Here is a 14,768-nt window from a genome sequence, read left to right as displayed (position 1 = left end):
TTGAGCTTCATCAATATACCAGTGTACTGTTCTCGAGCAAATTTCAACAAGAATCGTCTACATTACACTCATTTGGCTTATAATGCATAAACCTAAATTTTAATGCCATGCAATAGTACAAATATTAATAAAAATCTTGCACTTAACTCTTACTGTCATTTTATGCAGATCTTCCTCTTTAAATAAACCAGTAAAGCATTTCAACAAATAGAAGTAAAAATTTTACTTTTATTGTATTTTTATGCAAATCTGGCTCATTAAGTAAATCAGTAAAATATTTTAGGAATTATTTCGGGCAATTTTTGTCCTGCAAAATTTTAGTAGTTTTTTACAAAGTTCCAAATCTGTCAACGTTTTGAAACTAAGAAATGCTTTTATCAGGAAAAACAAATGTCTTTATCTTTATGATTTTAATGAGAATTAATAATAATACTCGGCATACTAACAGATAAGAAATTAAGTAAAGTCATCATATATAGTTTAATTATTACTGGATGATATTTCTTCATCTTCAAGACGGTCAGCAGAAAAGCTTTGCTGTGATTTTTTTTTTTTTTTTTTTTTTTTTTTTTGTTGAAATGGAATCCTCGTGGTTTGTTTTGTCTCTTCATCCACAATATGCGAGGGCTACAATATGTTCTGAGACACACTTTTTCAAAGTATATCAAAGCAGAATTGCATATTGTTCTATTATTAAAAAGAGCATTTACTCTCACAGGCATGTCGTTCTGTGAACGTGCGAAATAAATAATGAAATCATAGTATTTGAGGGCCCACCAGCGGCCGAGCGGTAAAGTCGCTGAACACTGGTAGTTCGGTCCGAGGTTCGAATCCCGCGAACGGTCTGGCTGCATGGGCGTTTTCGTGGTTTTCCCCATGTGTAACGTGCATACGGGCCAGTTTCCCTTAGAAAGTCCTCCACGAAGGCATCCCTCATCTTAGGCAGATAGCCCTCGAGGCTTTGCCATAATCACACACACACATAGTATTTGAGTAGCTCAATTTCTAAAACAACTGACATATTGTAGGTGCCAAAACTGATTCTTTTCAAAATAAAATCATTGTATACTTCACAAAAATTTCCGACATATACTTATGCTTCATATTTTTATGTTTGCATTAATAAATTTGTTTCTTTCACATTTCAAGGAAATGTATAGATTTATACACCAAAAGAGTACTAATGAGATTATGGTCCTGCATTTAAAACGCAAATGACACATAAGCAGGTTAATAACAATCATGGACTTTAAGAATAGTTTACATGTTACAGAAAGCTTAAAATACTTGCTAAGAAGTGTATGATAATTTATCACTGTATTTATATGTACTTTTGTCCAAAATTAATTTAGCAAAAAATGTCAAAATTTCATCAAGTAATACATAAATTATATTCATGAAATTTACATATTTTATACCTAGTAAACATACAAAACAATAAACAAGGCTATTTAGACACAATAATGTGTAATGCGAACTATTTTATGAAATCCAAAAATGAGCTAAAATCAGTTTGAGAAGCATTAGCACAAGCTAAATCTTCTGAATGCCTTAACATGCATGTTTCTTTATAAACCAACTTAAGCGCTTTTTAAGCAAGCACTCTAATACATGAAATGAAGGCTGAAAATGCTCCTGAAATGCTTTATTTCTAACAGTTTACAACTTCCTTACTTTAACATTTTTAAAATATTGATAGTGTTTCTGACAATTTAATTTTGTTACACTATGTTAAGTACGAAAATGGTGGTTTTTAATGAACACGCAGAAGGCGTGAAATCAGTATAATTCTTAAACCCCTTATTAATATCTTACAAGCTATAAATAAATTTCCTTCCAGATTTATTTTATTAAAATATTAATTTACTTAGATAGGACGATAATGATTTGACTTGCATGAGTGATAATGTTGCGTGATCGCAGAACGTTCTGCTTCTTGCATTTTCTCAAAAAAAAAAAAAAAAAGGGAGCAAACAATACATACTGAAAGTTGTGAAAATACATGCAACAGTTCCATGGAGATAAAATCAATCACCTCTCTTACCCAGACAATGACACTTCCAGTCTGACAGTTACCTTAAAAATGAGCTTAATGATTTTCGATTCATCGACAGCGGTTTCTTCGAAATTAGAAGAACTTAATGTATGTTTCAACAATGTTATTACGTTGACATTTATCAACAGCGCTCTAAGCGTTAAAAGCTTAAGTTTTTGTGGTATAGCGTCTTATAGCAAACGGGTTATTTTGAAGGCTACTGTCTGCTTTAGCCAATAATTTAATATTATTAATTGATTATTTGTGATCAATTAGTTACCGATTTTTAATTCAAGTATTGATCAATCAATTATTGATTATTAAAACAGTTCATGATTATAAATTATGAGAATATAACATCATTACACAATAATTCTTTTCCTGTTTCTGATTAGCTAATTTAGTACTTATTTACTTATGAATGAAATTTCACAATGAGAAACCTTTTCATATCTTATTACAACCTCTCCCAAGTCAGCTTTCTGGAGGTGACAACAAAAATCGTGCCATTATGGTCCTTTTTCTTTCTTTCTGCAAGAGTTCATGGTAAGAACATCATAACTCATGCCATTTCAGCCTTCCTTTTACATTAGAGAAATATTTTTTTAAAAAAAGTTTTAAAATGAGATTTTTATACTAACCACTTTTCAAAAGTTTTAATTTTTCATTTTCATTTAAGATGTGGTATTCTCAAAATATTTTAGCTCGGATTACTTTTTAAAACTCGACATGACAATATGTAAAAATAACACAGAATCGTAAACAAATTTTAAAATAATCATGTCTATTACATCAAGTATTATCCACAGAAACATTAATGTTGTATCTAAACATTATCTAGACAAAATGTTATAACTGCCAATAAAAGAAAAAAGGCGTTGGGCAACATGTTACCAGTATACAAAAGCGGTGAGAGAAAGTAAACATTGCTATATGGATGATAGATTCAAAAATAGTAAAGTTGTGGTTTCTCTTTATTCCTATTAATTGATTAAAAATTTGTTTTGCCAATTTTAATATTATTATTGACTGAGTTTCATATCTGCCGTTATATAAATTACATCCCTTACGAGCTTCCTATAAGAAATACGGAGACTAATTTTGAAATGACGCACTTCATAAAAGATCTATCATAAGCATGTTGCCATTTTTAAGATAGGAAGGGAAAGTAATGAATTTAAAAAGAGCAACTGCAAACTGCAAATCAAAATTAGAATTTTAGTTGCATCTTGAAGAACGAACACGTGTGTACAGCGATTTTTAATTTTTATTTTAGTTTTGTTTTTGATTTTACCATAAAATTAATTAATTTTTGAAACGTTTTCCACCTATATAAATTTAGGATTTCTAAATTTGCTTTCATTTTTAATTTAGATATTTATATCTTTAAGATAAAAAATGGTAAAATAAAGAATTAATTTTAATTTGTATTAGCTTCAAACCATTTTTAATTCAGTTATTTCCCCTTCTAAAAACTAAACTAAAGATAACACGCTTGTCAGTCTTAACTGTATTCAACGCTCTTAGCGAAAATATTTTACGTCCTTTTCCTTAAAAACTGAAAATATGGAATTCATGATAGGGTATTTGGCAAAATATGCTTTTTTGCTTTCTAAAAAAAAAAAAAAAAAATCTTGATTATTCAGGGTGCTGCCCTCTCTGGATTCGGCATCCTGGGCGGTAGCTCTAACTCGCTCTCTTAAGGCCGCTCCTGATAAGTATAAAAAATAAATATTTCCCAAATGCGGTAATTTCAAAATTAATCCCTGTCATGTGATTCTTTTATAATGACAATGATACGCGTACTTAGATACGAAAAATTAAAAACTATATAAAATTACACAATTTGATTTGAATAATTTTATTTGAAGTTCTTTGTATAAATGAGCTCTGAAACGAGTGATAGTAAGCACAATGAAATATTTCCACGTTAATAATAAAATAAGGGAAATAATCATAGAACCTTTTACTTTTAATGACGACACATAAATGCAGAGCAATAATAGAAAGAATTATTCATTTAAAGCCAATTTTCTCACTATAACCACACAGAGGCTCGGAATATAAAGGCCTTTATTAGTAAGCTAGATAGAGGAAAATGTTATTATAATGTCATTTTATGTCGTTATTCTTTATTAGCACAATAGAGAAAAGTAATAGATCTACATTTAAAACGAAAATACATTTTAACCTAGATTAAAATGAAATAATTTTACATTCTTACGTAGATTTTTGTGCATCAGCGGATTACCTTTTTGGTTTGTTAAGAAATAGTAATTTAAATAAAATCTTGCGTAGCAATTCACATAGCTCTTAATCTAATCAACGGTTGTGTGACGCGAAATGTTATACATAATTATGTTAGTAAAAAAAAATTATCTGTTTTTTGAACGTTATAGAAATATGGTCATTCAAAAGTTTAATTTTGAAAATAGAGATTGGCCGGAAAAGGATTGTTTCCTTCAAATTCAGAAGGGTGGGGTCTTCTACGTCGCTTCCGTGTACCCTAGTTCATTTCCATTTCATATTGCTGCTGAGAACTAATTTTAGAACAGTTAGCGAGCACGCCACCCTGACAATTCAAGGTTATTCCGGAACTAAGCGCACTCGGACCAAAAAATAGTCAGTTCAACAGCAGCTGCCTGACCTTTTAATCATTGCTTTGTTACTTAAAGAAATCTGTAGAGAATAATTTCAAGTATCTCGCTCTCGTTAGGCTTAAGTCATTTTTCTTAGTGTCACGTTTGTGCCATGGGCGGTTACTTAGAACAAGCCAGTAGATGTCAACTTTATTCTGATTTTTCACGGATACACCTAATCTCCTGGGACATTTGATGCCTTGTAAATGTGCAACGAAATGAGATTTAAAACGTTATGTTCTTCGAAGTCAGTCGTTCGAAGTCTCATTGTGCAATAATGAGTAATTTTGGTAACTAGAATTTGAAAATTACAATGAAAATCAGTTAACTTGTTTCATACGGATGTCATTAATCGTACAAGGTCGGGATCAAATAACAACCTGTAATGCATGAAAGTGCAATAATACATAATGTAGAATACATAATGTAGAATAGAATACATAATGTATGATATTTTGCAATTTTTTTAGATATTGGAGGTAACATGAAAACAATTTGTCAACGGAACTTATGAAGTGTGTATCAAAATCATTCACTGAGCCAATATTTATAAAACAAAAATAAAATACCTCATTTACTCTATCTAAAATCCATTGAAAATGACTAGTATAGAAATTATTATACAAAATTTTAGAAAAGGAACTGTCGCATTTTCCATACTCTGCGTGAAGTAGATTATAAATTTATATCAAATGGTTCGAAAATACTTGATGTAAATATTTAATTCAAAAGCTTTTTTTAAATTAAAAAATATTTTAAAAAAATTGATAAACTGGCTTGCTAATTCATATGATTTATTTTAATTAATACGTAATCTCCTAAATTAAAATCTTTCCTGCTCTTCTACAGTTTCATCTACTTTACCAGAATATGTAAATAAAGTCAGTTTTCAATAAAAGCGAGAATCTAAGTTTAAAAGAGATTAGCAACCTCAGTCTATCTTGGGAACAATTTAAAGTTTAGTTTTCTAGTTATCGTAACCTATAACCAAATTTTTAACTGTCAGCGAATTATCACCAAGTCTAAACTAACAACTGAACCTCTTGAGAAGGGTGTAAAATGACCCTGTATTTAAAACTAAGAAGGAATATACGTCACACCTGGTGCTTACACTGACTACCAATAAGTATTTGGACACCTGTGATAGAAAAGAAAAACTAACTTTACTCAAAATCAATAGTTGGTAGAGCCTCCACGAGAGGTAATTACAGGCGTGGACCCTCCGGGGCTTTGTATGACAGCTAGTGGTATTTCTTCCACTCAGCTTGGAGAAGACATAAAAGTTGTTTCACCGATTTTGCACGGGTAGTGCACCCCTGAATTCGGCGATGCAACTCGTCCCAGAGGTTCTCGATAGGGTTCAGGTCTGGACTCTGGGCAGGCCAGTCCATTCGATGAACTTCATTGGCACCATACCAAACCTTGGTTAACGTCGAAACATGACAACTGGCATCGTCGTCCTGAAAGTAACAGGGGTCCAACCCGTAAAACTGCCACAACGTAGGAAGCACATTGTCATCCAAAATAGTGCAGTAGGCATCGGAGTTGAGCTTACCATGAATGGGGACCAAGGGTACCAGCCCATATCAGGAGAAACACCCCCAGACCATAATTCCACCTCCGCCGAACTTGACTGTTGGCACAATGCATTCTGGCAGGAGACGTTCTCCAGGTAGACGCCAGACCCAGACCCTGCCATCCGAACGGTAAAGGGGTGAACCTTGATTGGTCACTCCAAAGAACTTGTTTCCACTGATCTACGGTCCAATTTCGATGTGCTTTGCACCACATTAACCGAGGAGCGCGGTTGGACTTTGTGATCAAAGGCTTATGGGCAGCAGCACGACTATGAAAACCAAGCAGATATGCTTCCTTACGGATGGTATTCATTGAAAAAATACTCTCGGATGCCTGTTGAAACTCCTCGCGGATGAGGACCATCGGTAGGGTGCGGTTCTTCCGAATTTCTTTGGACAGCACTCGTCGGTCTCTATCTCCCAGTTTCGTTGGTCTGCCGACTCGGGGCACATTCCGACTATCACCGCTCACCTTCCACTTCTTAATCACATAGGCCACTGTCGATTTTGGGTACTTCAGATCACTAGATATGTCCCTTAAGTATCGGCCACATTTGTGATACCCGATAATTATATCTTTCTCGAAATCGGAGAGCTCCGAACTGCGAGGCATCTTGCATGCGACTAAAGCCGATGCTGTTTCCTAAACGATATATACCGGCGGAGTCCGTGACGTACCTTAGGACCGCAGATATCGTCATTTGCATAGGTGTCGAAATACTTATTGGTAGTCAGTGTACAACTCAGCCAATCACTTGTGTCAATTTAATTTAAAGTAACAGTCAAATGTAAAATTTAAATTTAAGTAAGCTAGAAGCTGAAGGCTACACAAATCAGTTTAACGCAAGTCGTCTCACATGCCTAACCGGCGTAGGTATTCAGGTATCGGCAATTATAAAACAAGGCCGAATACTATAAATCCTGTCTGAGCTAATAAAAGCAACTTAGTAAAGTGGCCTCGAGAGACAGAACACGCTCTGCATTACAATCTAAAAACAGTTTAAATACTCACGACTGATTTGCATTCTGGCGAGAAAACGATAGGAGAAGTCACAGTAAAGGTACTAAGCATAAAATAACTGGTTAGGTTAACATAACAGAACATTATAAATTCAATTGTTAGTGATCGCCTTATTAAGTTCTGTTGCTATCAGTTGGTGAGTTTGTTATTTAAAATTAAGTTAGTAGTCACGAAATAGCAGAGCCAAGTTTTGTTAAGCTTTAATTTAAACTATTATTTATAAATACTTCAAATGATTGTTGTTCGTCAAAACCAACAAGAAGTGGAAATTAAATTTGTTTTGTTTTCAGTTGTAGGAATTTTCCCTTTCCTCACAGCGTGTCTTCTAGGTGTAAGTAGTAGCAGGTGCGGCTGGCAGTCGGAAGATCTGGAACCCAAATACCGATGAGGACATAGCTGATTTGTCACATTTTCTGCTTCAAAAAATATAATAGTTTTGAGGGTGGCACCTGACTGAAAATGTGGTAGGCAACAATTAACCACCACCTATATTTGGCAACTAGGTTGACCCTTCTCAATCGCTTTTTAAGTTGGTGAGATTATAAGGAATTTTTCTTCTTCCTGACTACACGCCTTCATGGTGTAAGTAGTAATAAATCAGTCTAGTAATCAGAAAATCTACATTTGCATCTTATATGAGGTACAGAATATTAGAAAACAATAAAAAGATTTGAAAGCTTATATATTATAAAACAAAAAATACAAATTTTTTACACCCTGCAAGATTTACCAGAAACGTGCCGCAGCTAATACATTAGCATTGTGTACTACAAGATTCATTAATTGGAAAAATGCTTCAAAAAGATTAACTGAACGGATCTAAAATCCACAGAGAGTGCAACGATTAAGTGGCAAATTGCAGCGAGTACAATAAATGAAATCATGATAGGAAATCGATCACAGCATTGAGTGATTAATTCACATAGAGAAAGAAAACTGTAGAGATATTCTACACATGGCCGTGGATTCTGCATTGCATCTTTTAACTAACTGTCTTTACTTATTCTAAACTTATTCATTTGCACTTTGGCAGCTGAGGAGGATGATTCGGTAGTTAAACCATCGAAACTAGTCCTGAAAAATTTGTAAATATAACTCTAATTTTTGTTGTTTGACTTCTAAAATAGACTGTCTTTCTTTCCGTGGCTCTTACGAAACCCGTAGCTGCCTGTTCACAAAATATCCTCAGCATAGCGAAGGAAATTTTTTGAATTTATTCTTTCAGCTTGGCAAACATAATTCAGCATTTAAGTATCAGAGAGCGCGAGTATTTCTCAACGGATTTTGTGGAAAAACTTTGATGGTTTTCATTTGAAGAATGTCGTGGTCACTGTTACGATAGCGGGTCTAATGTAGCCGTTACTTATAAGCCAGGATTAGAGAAATGAATGAGCTGGGAGAATTAGTGCCATGTTTGGCTCACTCTTTGAATCTTGTCGGTATGCATTTTGTGTCATCGTGCTCGGAAGCAGTTTGAATTTAGAATTATTCAGAATTATTCTGAATTCTATTATTATTCTGAATTTAGAATTATTCAGAAATTATTTTGTTTTTTGTCTACTCGATGGGATAATATGAAAAAATGTTCAAAACCCAACTTAGAAAGCAAATAGACGAGAGGGTAGGCAAAATATGTGGTTGTAAAAGTATTTGTAATGAATTTACCGCAAGTAAAAAAATCTTTTAAAGAAATTGAAGACATTTCTCTTAAAGCGAAATCAAAGTAGGAGGCAGGACATTTGCTACATGCTGTGAAAAATTTTGAAATTACTATCAGCCTAACCATTTGGCCTAATATTCTCTGAGAAATCAATTGAGTAAATATTGTTATTGTTGTTGCGCATTCCATTACATGAAAGTCTGTCCAAAACTTTGCAAAGCATTAGAGAAAATCCTATGGAATATTAGATAGAAGATGCTAAAACAGTAGTCGAAAACGATATTCTGAGAAATAAACCAATTCTAAAGCCCAAAAAGCAATTTGAGGAATTATGCGAGAATTAATCACGGACACTTCAATCTGTTCAGCTATTTTCTAAGGCAATAAAAACTGTATTTGACTGAATCTAATCAGAAATTAAAACGAAGGTTAACAGCGCTATTACTCTAAATTCAGATTTTGCATTTTTCAATAATAATGAGACATTGAATATGTCGACTGTGAACTGCAAAAGAATTGAGCAGATCTATCACAAAAATATCATTTAGTTTGGTTAATTAATTACAGCAAACCACTTAAAAGCTGGCTATTTGCCTAACGGTAGGGATGACTTCGTGAAGGTCTTTTTAATGGAAATTGGCTCTTACACACGTTACACGTGTGGAAAACTATGAAAACAAACGCCTATGCAGCAGTTCGTCGAGATTCGAACTCTGGCCCGAACTACGAACGTTCAGCGAACGAAAGCTCTCAACCACTAGTGGGCCGCACGAAAACATGACCGAGATTTAAATACATTTGAGTTTCTGCCATGAACTCGCCGTTTTTAAAGAATACGCCCCACTATTATTCTGCGACTTAAAAGTGTTATCAAATTTAAACTTATTAAAAACTAGCTGCTTTCATTGATGAGCGAGGAACGTTTATCAAGTCACGCGATCTGGCAATCGAAAGTGAAACCGTACATCAGATTAACTATGACGATGTCATAGGCTTATTTTCAGAATAATAGGCTCGCAGAATAAAATTTTAATTTTCATTACTAAATCTGAAATATTTTTATAGCGTTAGAGGGCAGGTAAGAACGAAAAAAACGGGAGTGCGGAAAACAAGGCGGGAACTACCAACATTAAACTTTTCCTTCAAGCGACAACTCGTATTCTTCATAATATAGAATGATGAGAAGCTTAGGGGGTGGCCGCTACCCCCTAAGCTCCTAGAGAAACGATTTTTCCAATTTACCTACCTCCTAGAGAAACGATTGTTGGGGAGAAGTGGAAGATTACAGGCACTCGTGCCTGAATCGGAAGACGACTTCCCTAAGAGAGGTAGCGCGAGTTTTTAATTATGTCATTTTTAGTATGTACTTTTCTATTTTTAACAAAACAAAACAAAACAAGAAAAAACGCAAACATAAAGAATTTAGTAAAAATGGAGTTTACATTTTACCTCACACACTATCCTATTTCTATGCTTATTAAAAAATTAAAACTTATTAGAGAAACTCAAATTAGGATGGATGAGGGTGGCAATTTAATGTTTTTGCCCCATTTCGAAAAAATCCAAGATCGGGCCCTGTTTTTATGGATTAAATGCAAAATACACAAATAAAAAATTCATACTTATTAGAAAACGAAAATCTGTTGGGAAGAACAGGCAAAACAATTATAGATTTATTATATCCCTTTTTCATTGTTAATGACTTGCTTAGCACTTGTGAAGGTAAAAGTGATAAACAAGATAATGCTGAAGGTAAAATACTGCGTATAAACTTTGCGGTTACGCAGGCTCTTGTTTCTCTCCAATTAATGTGATATAACAATATATGTTTATTCTGCGGTTGCGCAGTGCCATTTTTCCCTTTTAATGCGACAAAATAATATTTATTTCTTAACCACTAATCGTTTTCAATACTGCTTGCGTATTAAAAATAATGTATTACCAATTAACGTAATACGACAATTTTCAGTCTGTTCTGTGATTATAAAATCCCCTTTTCCCCTAACGGTATGATACAAAATATTTTCCGAAATGCTTCCGTTTTATATTTCTTAACTATAAGTTTTTTAGAAGTTTGTTATTTATTATCAATCATGCTGTATCTTATTTAACCAGTTATTATGATAAATTAGTTATTATTTGATCTGTATTATAACTTCTTCTTACCGTATTCCTCACCAGAATGCAAATTAGTTTTGATAGTATTTAAGCTGAGGGTTTTGATTCTTAGACAGATAGTTTCTAGCACTCGCGCCATGCTGTTATAATTTCTAGCTAGCTCTATAAGTGATTATTCTGGCTTTTGCATTCCCTCCCAAGCTGACGTAGACTTACGCACCGACAAAATATTTAGCCAGCTTATAGTTTAATTTATTGAACGTATAATCTTATACTATTTTATCCAAGTTTAAATTTAAGTATCTGTTAAGTCTCTTTTTTTTTTTTTTTTTTTCCTCTCTCCATTAGTGTGAGCAACAGTATTTTGCAAAATATATAGTGATTCCCTTTTATATTTCTTAACTATTAAATTAAAAAATTCGTAATTTTTTTCAACTATTTATTACCAATTAAAATGATACAATAACATTCTAAGTATGTTCTGCATTTATCGAGTGTCTTCTTTTTCTTTTAATATTCTAACACAACAGTATTTTACAAAATATATTCGTCTCCTGTTTTATATTTCTTAACATATTCTTAGATTTTTTCTTCATAATAATTTTTCAAAAATTTATCAGTTATTAGCAGTCATATATTATCGGTAAATGGAACTCCAGTTGTGTTCTGTGATTCAGAAGTGACAACCCCTCCCCTCCGAATTATTGTCACACAGCAGTATTTTACAAAATGTATTCTATTTACTTTATATACATCTTAACTATTAATTTTTTAAAAACTATCGGTGTATTATAAGCCATTTCGCCACCACTCATACGCTAGCTATTAATGTGATACAACAAAATTCCATTTTTGTTCCGTGGTTATGAAATGCCTTTTTTCTTCCCTCCTTTCGAGTGATACAACACTATTTTGAGTAATAGATTCTGCTTTCTTTTTATATTTATATTTTTAAATTGCTTGGGAAAATTAAAAATCGTTTTGGAATTATAATAATTGTTTTGAAATTATTTAAAACTATTTCGAAATTGTTTCAGAAGAGTGTAAATGTATTAAAATTTTAAAAAGGGGAAATTGTATTCGTATCAGTACGTTTTTAAAAGAAATTCTAATCTCTCTTTGCGCAGAAAGCTATAGTGTGAAGCGGAAAACACAGCCATTTAAAAAATACGCTAACACATTTATTGCGCAAATATAACTGCATGCATTTAAGTAGTTAGTGTCTTCAAGTACCAAAACAGATAACACTTTATGCAGAAAACAATAACACATTTATTGGGAATAGTTATTATATGCAATTGTACACATTTATATAATTCAGTACCTTTGAATGACAAAGAAGACAACAGTTCATTAATATAACATTTTCGAGTTGCCCTTCATGGCAGTCATCCATGACAATCTCCATAATATTTGATCACTATATGAATTACTTCATAATTTCATTATATAAGTTATTCGGATTTTGGCAAAGCTCGCAAGGGTTCTCTGTTTAAGAGAAGGGATGCGTTCGTGGAGGATTTCCTAACAGAAGCTGTCTCATATTTGTGTTACATATGAAGAAAGCCATGAACATTTCCTTGCGGCTAGCCCGATTGCCATATCTGATTATCGTTATTTTGGATTAGCATTGGACATCTTCCCCAGAGAAAAGATAGTCCTTCCAATTAACGTAAATGTATAAGACAATATTTCTACTTAACGTAAATTTATACCATTATACTTCTTGTTAACGTAAATTTATAAAATGGTACTTCCATTTACCGTAACTTTATATGATTATACTTCCAAATAACATAAATTTATAAGATAGCATTTAAAGTAAATTTATAAAATAGAACTTCCAGTCCATAAATTTGAAATATTTATTAAATTTATAAATATTTATATTGTAAATATAGAGTCCATAAATATTTCAACATTTATGAACCAGAATATAACGCCTAAGACAAGTGAAAACAATTTTAAACTAGTCAAAGTAATAGTAAAACAAAATTATTCAAAACCCCAACAAAGACTTTCTTCAAAATGTTTAGATATTTTAAAAGAGAGAACAAGACAAATAGATATAAAATCTTCAAATTGGCTTACCTGTTAACTTCCAGGACTTTTTTTTTTTCAGTGTGGCATATTTCAGTATAAAAACTGGGTGCACTTCATTGAAAATCCAATCATGGAAATTTCCATTATTTATTTTCACGTTTGATGAAACAAATTCTATTACAAGCGTTTTGTATTGTTCAAAAATCGTACCTTCACAGCACGTGTAACGGATGCTCAGGAAAAGTAAATCCTGGTGCCCATGCAACTGTCGCAATCAAAACAAACACACAGAGCGTAAGTGAAACACGATATTAATCCATTCACGCTTGACGTCCGAGGAATCTGCACTAATCCGAAGTTCTTATCAGAACCTTGCCGAACCTCGACTAGTCTTGCCGGAGGCTTGAAAGCGAATTACGAAGTTCGGAAGAAAAAGGTCCACTTTGACCTTCGAAACGTTGTTTATCGTGCATTTAAAGCAAAGCGGGCTTTGGTACGAGGAAAGGCTGGTTTTTAATGCCAACTCTATAAATTGCTAACGACAAATTTCATGTTCTTTATTTGTTCGTTTTCTTTGTCCGATTATATGAAAGGAAATCGCTAAATTACCTCAGCTATTGTGTTTAATCTGATATTATCTACTTGTTAAAAAGCGTACACTGTGACTTTTGCATCGTGCTGTGACATTTACGTCGCATATGTTAAAATTTCAAAATTGGTAGGTTTTGATATAAGCGTAATAGATTGATGAGTTTTTGACAGAGCTTTTTTTCCGTGACTATGATGCGAATGCACACAATACTATCAGATAAAAAGCCAAATTTTAAAGAGTCTAAATGTGCATATATTCGATCAATTACATATTGCTGTATTTTTTTTCAATTGCCCAGTATGTGAAATGGAGCTTTTAAGTACTTTTGATGATCAATCATATATCAATAAAATATCCTATCACATTTCTTCCTTCTGGAGTTAATATTAACAGACAAGCTCGGGTATTGGCACTTTTTTTTTTTCATTCTGATTACTAAAAACTCAGGTTTTTTCTTACCTTTACTACAGTTATTTTAACTCGTCTGATATGCATATACCAACCAGTGATTAAGCGGTAAGACTGCTAAACACTGGCAGTTCAACTCGATATCAGATCTTGGATCCGATTCAAATCCTGACTGAATTTCAGTCCGATTTCAAATCCTGGCTGGCTGCATAGGAGTTATCACGATTTCCTTCATGTGTAACACAAATGCTGTCTGCCATATCGCAGGGCACATGTTCGAATCCTGAAAACGGTATGGATGTTTTGAAGTGTGTAATATCTTTTCAGCATGGGGGCACTTAAAATACTACTCCATAGGTTTGGTTTATTTAATTATGGCAAAGCACACTAATGCTATCTGCCTAAGGGGGGATGCCTTCGTGGAGGACTTTTTAAGGGAAACTGGCTCGTATACATGTTACTCCATAGGAGACAAAAGTCCTATCGAGTAGTCTTGTTGTAAAAAAAAAAAAAAAAAGAAAAGAAAAAAAAAAAGAAAAGAAAAGAAAAGAAAAAAGAAAAAAAGAAAGAGGGATGGGATAGTCTTGTATCCATTCTTCAGAAATTTTCCCATCAAAATTGGAGCGAAGCTGTACAGTTAGCTCATTGGGATTAAATCTGTACAACTTTTAACGT

At 33.2% G+C, this 14,768-nt stretch overlaps 1 protein-coding gene across 1 annotated transcript in view; it reads right to left on the bottom strand.

Moving 5' to 3' along the window:
• Positions 1 to 13,505, bottom strand: part of LOC118198578 (G protein-coupled receptor Mth2-like) — an 80,417-nt gene extending 66,912 nt beyond the window's left edge. Inside the window, exon 1 of the mRNA XM_035370296.2 lies at positions 13,142 to 13,505. The gene's annotated coding sequence lies outside the window, so the exon portion shown is untranslated. The remainder of the gene's footprint in view (positions 1 to 13,141) is intronic.
• Between the last annotated feature and the right edge of the window lie 1,263 nt (positions 13,506 to 14,768).

The sequence above is a fragment of the Stegodyphus dumicola genome, chromosome 9 (assembly GCF_044657685.1).
Source record: "Stegodyphus dumicola isolate Sdum_Otavi_A_Nest chromosome 9, ASM4465768v1".
Taxonomy (NCBI): Eukaryota; Metazoa; Arthropoda; class Arachnida; order Araneae; family Eresidae; genus Stegodyphus; species Stegodyphus dumicola.
Note: the sequence above shows the minus strand (reverse complement) of the source record. Positions and strands in the feature narration are given on the sequence as shown.